This window comes from Neopsephotus bourkii, unplaced genomic scaffold (assembly GCF_033783945.1).
Source record: "Neopsephotus bourkii isolate Nb327-2 ecotype Australia unplaced genomic scaffold, CSIRO-AGI_Nbou_v1 NB_756, whole genome shotgun sequence".
Lineage (NCBI taxonomy): Eukaryota > Metazoa > Chordata > Aves > Psittaciformes > Psittacidae > Neopsephotus > Neopsephotus bourkii.
In genome coordinates this window covers 1,301,783-1,309,850 of record NW_026901254.1, presented here as the reverse complement: position 1 = coordinate 1,309,850, position 8,068 = coordinate 1,301,783, and positions in this window count along the sequence as shown.

Sequence of the window (8,068 nt, the reverse complement as noted above, 5' to 3'; positions counted from 1 at the left end):
AAGAAATATAATAATAATAATTTGAAAAAGAAAAAAAATAATAAAATCAGCTCTCATCCTGTGAAATGTCTTTTTTGGTTTTTGGTCCTTTATAAAATAAAACCAGATGTATTTCTACTTTTCAGACAAGGAGAAATAGGTTTTATTGCCCACAAGTCCATTTCTTTTCTTATAAAACACTTCTGTTTTCACTGAAGTTCATGTTTCCCTGTAGTTCGAGTTTTCGTAAGACCTCATAACTCTAGTACAGGTTTCATCATTAATTTATCTTCAAAGGCAAATATTCTCTCCTGCCCTTAAACTTTCTTACACAGATCTGACAGTATACAAAGATTCAGTGAAACAAGATCAGTGACACATTAATTACACATTACTTACACAATCTAGAACTATTCCACTTTCAAGATACCCTTTATTCACTGTTTGGCAGCGTGCTCAAAACTGTAAAATGCACGGGTTTTAACGGCATGATGGGTAACATTCTAACTCTGTATTTACCTTCCTTGCAGATAACAGAAAGCGGTTATACCACCTCTAGTGGCTAGCAGCCACTTGTTCTTACTGCCTAACTCGTGCTTGCAGCAGCAGTCTTGCTGACTCTGTAATCAATTGTTTGAGCCAGTTAAAAATCACCTTTAAAATAAAAGACGTAGAGTGTTCAGTTGGTTCAGGTTATGTTGTAAACAGCAAGACAAGAAAAGCGGGGAAGGAGACAGTGTGGGCAAGGGAGGATTATCCTTTATTGGTGAAAGAGTTGGCTGTAAAACCACAGCTTGAACTACTCACTATGAATAGGGTACACAGTAATGACATCAGGTATTACATAGAACACTTGCAGGGGATTTTGCATCTACCAAGCATATTAAAATGTGTCAAATGCCTGCTGCAAGCAGTGATGGGAGCCCTCCAGTTAGCTGGTCCGACTTGTTTTGCCCGAACTTGGCATCTTGCATTTTTTTGGTTATTGTTGCTATACTCAGGTATGAAGAAGTGCCAAAAGAAGCATGCGAGAGATCTGCACAATCCTTGTGAACAGCTGACACTTCTTCTGCACCTTCAGAGGTTCACACACAAATACTAGTTGCATTAGAATTAACTGCAACCTACCAAAATATAAGCAAACACAATGCAGAGTAATCTCTGAAGATGCCATACCATCACCAGAAACCATAACTTGTAGTAAAGCCTGTATCCTGAACTCATTATTAAATCAGTAACAGCTTTCCCAGTGCTTTAAATGGGAGTGAAGTTGTAATTCCATTGACAGTGAGTGTTTTAAACAATTGGAATAATCTCCTCAGGGAAGTGGTGGATTCCCCAACACTGGACACTTTTAAGATTTGTTTGGTCAGAGTACTGGAATGGTCGAAAACAGGTTGGGTAGGAACACAACCCTTACTCCCACTACGCATAACTTTTGCCTCTCAGCATAACTTCTGGCTGTCAGAGTGATGCTGCAGGCTGATTTGTGCATAAACAGGTCTTACCTGAGCAAGGGTTGAAGACAAACCCAAGTCTTTCTTGGAAAATACATCAAAACTGCCTGTCTAACATCTATGTGCTTTGGAACAGTTAAGAGTGAAAAAACTGCTGAGGTTATCCTGTATTTTTAACTAATTTTGAGTGAGGAATTATTGGGCTAGAAACACTGAGAGACCTGGGAGAAACACCAACAAACAGCTGTATATCTTTGCTTATTACTGTCTCTAAGCTGGTAACAGAACTGAAGTGCTCTGATGTGTCTTAAAACCATTACCAAAGTCAGTTAAGGACCTAAGTGTGCTAGAGAGCTATACCAGGACTCAAGGATGCTCAGTAAGGGAATCTTTTGTAAAGGACTTAGATATAATATGAATCCCTCCTTAGTTTGTCCAGAATATGGAAGATCATGATAATAGCCTATAGGCTGTACACGCTAGAAACTAAACTGATGAACCTGCGTGGGGGTATCCAAGCACGATCATGCTTAGACAGGGTTAACCCACAACACCATGTTGCATCAGGTGTGCTCCTAAAACCAGGAAGTTGCTATTTTAACTGTATATAGCTATGTTTACATGTTCATTTGATTCTAACAGTTTTGAGCCAAAAAGGATACCTGGACCCTTCAGTCTGAACATTGATGCTGCTCAAATCATGAAATCTCACTTAGGAATTTCTACATTCACCCCACACCATCTTGTCTCATGCTGCTGTGACCTGCTCCCTCTCATGTCCCCAGCCTGCAGACAATATGATGTCCTGGTTTAACAAGTACTGCACCTACACCATTCTGTTTCTTCTGCTTTTGGTAAAATACAGAGAATTCCCATTGTTATCCTTCCAGAATGGAAGGAAATTATTCTACTATGTGCCTTTACTATACTAGGAAATAGCATCTTGCTGCCTTTTGAACTATAACAGCACATTGTTTGTCTACCCTCATCTGATAATGACAGGAACATCAAAATGAAGCCCATAAGGTCACCAGTTCCTCCAATAAACATATTGATCCTTAAAACCAAAGCAAACAAAAGCCTTAAATAAGAAAGCACCTTCATAAGCCAAGTTTATCTTAGATCTGTGTTGTGATTGTAAAAGCTGAATTCCCACACCTCCCCCCAGAAAAAAATCTTTTTGCAGGTAAGGTAGAGCAGCCCTCAGCCCAACAGCAGCTGTTCTTTTCTACCCTGCACCATGTAATACCAACCTGGGGGGGAAGTTCCCTACTCAGTGTATGATGGGTGGTTGCCTCCCAGGCCATCCGCTCCATCCCCGTTCTTTTGTGGCAAGTTCTTTGTAGACATAAAGAGTGGTTGATGTTACTCAATGGGGAGCCACCATGCTCGCACCATAGTCGGTGAGGGGGAGACTTGGAGGCAAACCTACCTGAAAGGAGGTTGTAGTGAGGTGGGGGTCAGTGTCTTCTCCCAGCTAACAAGTGATAGGACAAGAGGAAAGAGCCTCAAGCTGTGCCAGGGGAGGTTGAGACTGGATATTAGGAAAAACTTCTTCACTGAGAGGGTGATCAGGTATTGGAAAGGCTTGGAGTGGATTGGAGCGACAAGAGATGTGCCTACAGGGGGGAAACAGCTCTCAGCAGGAGTTGCAACTATGGAGCTCTGCATATGAAATGCCAGTATGATGAAATCTGGTGCTCCTTTGACTTAATGGCTCTACAGTGGAATACAGTTCCTGCTGAGACTAGTCCATTAAAAAAACAACAATGAATTGCCCCATTTATGAAGCCATTCAAGAATTAAAATGCTGCTTGCAAAGCATGGTGTATTTGATTAGCTGAACAGTCTGTGAAGTTTTGCTTAGCAACAGGCTTTATTAATAGAAACAAATGTGACCACTAGAAGGATAAATAATGCAATAATCTGAATGCCTGTATTTTAATCTGGATTATTACGAAAGAAACTGGTCATTCCTTTGAAGTTTCTTCTGATTCTGGATCACCACAGCTAGAAAGGGAGAGACTTTGAAAACACATTCCCATCCTTCACCTACGTATGCATGAAATGAATGTTTAGGTACTTTTAGCATTCATTGATATAAGGAGTGCCAGATTTGAAAAACCTGGTTGCTGCCTCATCTCCCTTTTGATTGAAACGTGGCTTTCAGTGGTGATTGAGTAACTCTTAGGCTAAAACTGACATTTTCTAGAAGTTTTAAAGGTTTCCTTAGCGGTGACTTCATTTTTTCTGTTATCTCCTACTTAGCAACTTAATGCTTACTTATCCTGGATTTCAGGGAAACGAGAGGATTATGAAATCCTGTGAGTTGATTGTGCAACAGCAAAACTGTATCAGTTTAGAATGAAACTGTACTGAACTGTTTTGTCAAAAATTAACTTGAATTTTTGCCATGTGAGTGACCTGTGAACTGTTATTCCAGCTGCTGCCATCATAGTTGTGTATCAATATTAACTTATTATCTTTTATAAGCATTTTAGATAATGGGAAGTTTGAAGTCATGGCCAGAAAACTGTAACTTTACTACTTTGATGAAAGAGGCAAGATGGTGTCAATTCACTGGTTGTTAACAACACCTGGGGTGGACATTTGTTTTGGTGTTTTTAAGTTTAAGCTGCACATTGGTAAGCTTGTATTTGAGGCAGATCACAGGTTATTAACCAAAAAAGAAAAGGCATCAGAAGACACAACCGTAAATGAGCATGGGGTAGTCAGTATAATTAAACACACTTACTTTAGGCGCACAAAAGTACGGTTTCAAGTTAAATGTCTTCTGAGCAATGACACCGTAAAGCAGTTTCTTGCTTAATGCAAAAATGGATAATGCTTAATTAAGCATCCAATTACTGACTCAGAGCTGTGGAGCTGGATGATAGGCATGTTCCTTGCATAAGAAGTACTGTATCTGCCCAGCAAAACAGCAGTGGATTTGCTTTCTCTGGGCAGAGATAAGGACAATGAAGAACCACCTGCTGCTGGAGATCAGGTTGGAGACCATCTAAGGAACATGGAGGTACACAAGCCATGAGACCTGATCACATTTGAGAACTTGGGGCAGTCTGGTGAAGTTCCTGCTTACTGGGCAAGGGCAAACATAATCCCCTTTTAAAAAGGGGAAGCAAGGAAGGGCTGGGAAACTACAGGCCAGTGTCACCTTGCTGCCTGGCAAGATCACAGAGCACATCCTCCTGGGAGCTGTGCTAAGGCATATGGAGAGTAGGTGGGTGACTGACGACAGCCAGCATGGCAGATCATGTTGATGTGAAGAGGAGCTTTTGGAAACTTGAGAGCAGTATGAGAAGCTCCTGCAAGGTGAGTCCACATGAAACCTCAAGAAATTGGCTTGGTCTCAGAGGAGACATGTAAAGGGGAGACTGAGGATTGTGTGGGACACACAGCTGAGAGGGCAGTCACTAAAATAAAACAAAACATGAAATTAAACCGTGAACTGAGCCCTTGCTGGTCGTGCAGATGCAGCAGAGTCAATGAGGAGCGCAGAGGAGGTGTTTGTGAGCTCTGGGAGCGAGGAAGGCTAGCCACTGCTGGTGCGTGTGTAAAAAGAATGGCAGACTGCCACGTGCAGCGCCTCACTTGGATGTGTCTGCAGTCTTGGAAGCTTGACTACCCTACGTTCTCCTACAACTGGACCTTGAGCTTGTTTGGAGGTTCTAGCAGGGGAGCGCAGCTACCGTATACCCGTGACCGATGAACGGTACCGCCTCTATCGGGGAAGGTCGTCCTCTTCGACCGAGCGCGCAGCTTCGGGAGGGACGCACGTGGAGCGGTGAGGGAGGAAGGGGACACCCGCCTAGCCAGCCAGATCAGCCGAATCAACCCTGGCGATCAATGGGGTGACAGATGTCGCAGCCAGATCGCCCTCACATCCGACCAAACAAGCCAACCCAAAGCCTATTTATCTCCTGCGCTTCTAATGATCTCTACCTCACGGCGATTCCGCTCAGACTGGAGACACGCAGACAATCCCCACGACAAGCGCCCTACGACAACCCCTCCCCCACGGGCTAACAAACCTGCCGGGATACGAGGCTTCAAAAGCGAAAACGGCAGCTTTGCCGCGCTTCTTGCCTCCTAGGAGCCTTTGAGACATATGCAGATTACAGAATGCCTATTGGTGGATTTCTCCAGAGGAAAAGGCAGGAAAAGAAGGGGGCTGGGCCGGGCTGGTGCTCCCTGAGGCCCATCGGCAGGAGGCGGTGCCCATGGCGCCATCCGCCAATAGGCATTCTGTAATCTGCATACGTCTCAAAGGCTCCTAGGAGGAAAGCAGCGCTGCAAAGCTGCCGTTTTCGCTTTTGAAGCCTCGCATCCCGGCACGTTTGTTAGTCTCGTGGGGGGGGGTTGTCTTGGGGGGGGTTGTCGTGGGACTTGTCGTGGGGGTTGTCTGCGTGTGTCCGTCCTGTGCCGAATCGCCGTGAGGTAGAGATCATTGGAAGCGCAGGAGATAAATAGGCCTTGGGTTGGTTTGTTTCGTTGGATGTGAGGGCGATCTGGCTGCGACATCTGTCACCCCATTGATCGCCAGGGTTGATTCGGCTGATCTGGCTGGCTAGGCGGGTGTCCCCTTCCTCCCTCACCGCTCCACGTGCGTCCCTCCCGAAGCTGCGCGCTCGGTCGAAGAGGACGACCTTCCCCGATAGAGGCGGTACCGTTCATCGGTCACGGGTATACGGTAGCTGCGCTCCCCTGCTAGAACCTCCAAACAAGCTCAAGGTCCAGTTGTAGGAGAACGTAGGGTAGTCAAGCTTCCAAGACTGCAGACACATCCAAGTGAGGCGCTGCACGTGGCAGTCTGCCATTCTTTTTACACACGCACCAGCAGTGGCTAGCGTTCCTCACTCCCAGAGCTCACAAACACCTCCTCTGCGCTCCTCATTGACTCTGCAGCGTCTGCACGGCCGGCAAGGGCTCAGTTCATCTCCATCTCTGGAGATCATATTCAGTTCATCCTGTTCCTCCCCATCACCTAGCAATTCTCAACACACACACACACACCACTTACAATCCAGCACCAATGCACTTGGAAATGGGTTTTCCACCTACTTCCTCACCTGCACAATTCATTTTAAGCCCTGGACAGCCAGCAATTCGTTTCTAAGTGTTGTGGTTTAACCCCAGACAGCATCTACGTATGACACAGCCACTCACCACTTCCCCCGCTGTGGTGGGGAGAATTGCAAGAAGGTAAAACCTGGGGGCTGAGATAAGCACAGGTTCATAATTTAAATAAAGTACATAAAATGCTAATACTAGTGCTAATAAAGTATCATAAAGGGAAATAAATAATCATGTGAGAGATGAGATAGGAAAAAAAACAAAAAACCCAAAACAAAAGAAAAAAAAATAAAAACAACAACAACAACAACAAAAAAAAAACGAAACGGCTAACCAAACCCAAACCAAAGTGATGCACAATGCAACTGATCACCACCCACTGACTGATACGCAGCCCAAACCAAGCAGCAATCAGTATCTACCAGGCAACTGTGCACAGTTTATCTACTTGGCAGGACGCTGTGTGATATGGAATACCCCTTTGGCTAGTTTGGGTCAGGTGTCCTGTCTCGGCTTCCTTTTGGCTTCCCATGACCTGCCTCACCAGCAGAGCATGAGATTGAAAAAGTCCTCTGTCACAGGAAGCATTAGAATCATAGAATCACAGAAAAGTTAGGGTTGGAAAGGACCTTAAGATCATCAAGTTCCAACCCCCCTGCCATGGGCAGGGACACCTCACACTAAACCATATCACCCAAGGCTCTGTCCAACCTGGCCTTGAACACCACCAGGGATGAGCATTCACAACTTCCTTGAGCAACCCGTTCCAGTGCCTCACCACCCTTACAATAAAGAACTTCTTCCTTATATTCAGTCTAACCTTCCCCTGTTTAAGTTTGAGCCCGTTACCCCTTGTCCTATCACTACAGTCCCTAGTGAAGAGTCCTTCCCCAGCATCCCTATAGGACCCCTTCAGGTACTGGAAGGCTGCTAGGGGGTCTCCACACAGCCTTCTCTTCTCCAGGATGAACAGCCCCAACTTTCTTAGACTATCTTCATATGGGAGGTGCTCCAGTCCCCTGATCATCCTCGTGGCCCTTCTCTGGACTTGTTCCAACAGTTCCATGTCCTTTTTATGTTGAGGACACCAGAACTGCACACGATACTCCAAGTGAGGTCTCATGAGAGCAGAGTAGAGGGGCAGGATCACCTCCTTCGACCTGCTGGTCATGCTTCTCTTGATGCAGCCCAGGATACGGTTGGCTTCCTGGGCTGCGAGCTCACACTTAAGCGGGCTCATTTTAAGTTTCTCATTGACCAACACCCCCAAGTCCTTCTCCACAGGACTGCCCTGAATCTCTTTTCTGCCCAGCCTGTAGCTCTGCCTGAGATTGCTCCGACCCAGCTGTAGGACCTTGCACTTGGCATGGTTAAACTTCATGAGGTTGGCATCAGCCCACCTCACAAGCGTGTCAAGGGCCCTCTGGATGGCATTCCTTCCCTCCAGCATAGCAACCAAACCACACAGCTTGGTGTCATCGGCAAACTTGCTGAGGGCGCACTCAATCCCACTGTCCATGTCACCGACAAAGATGTTG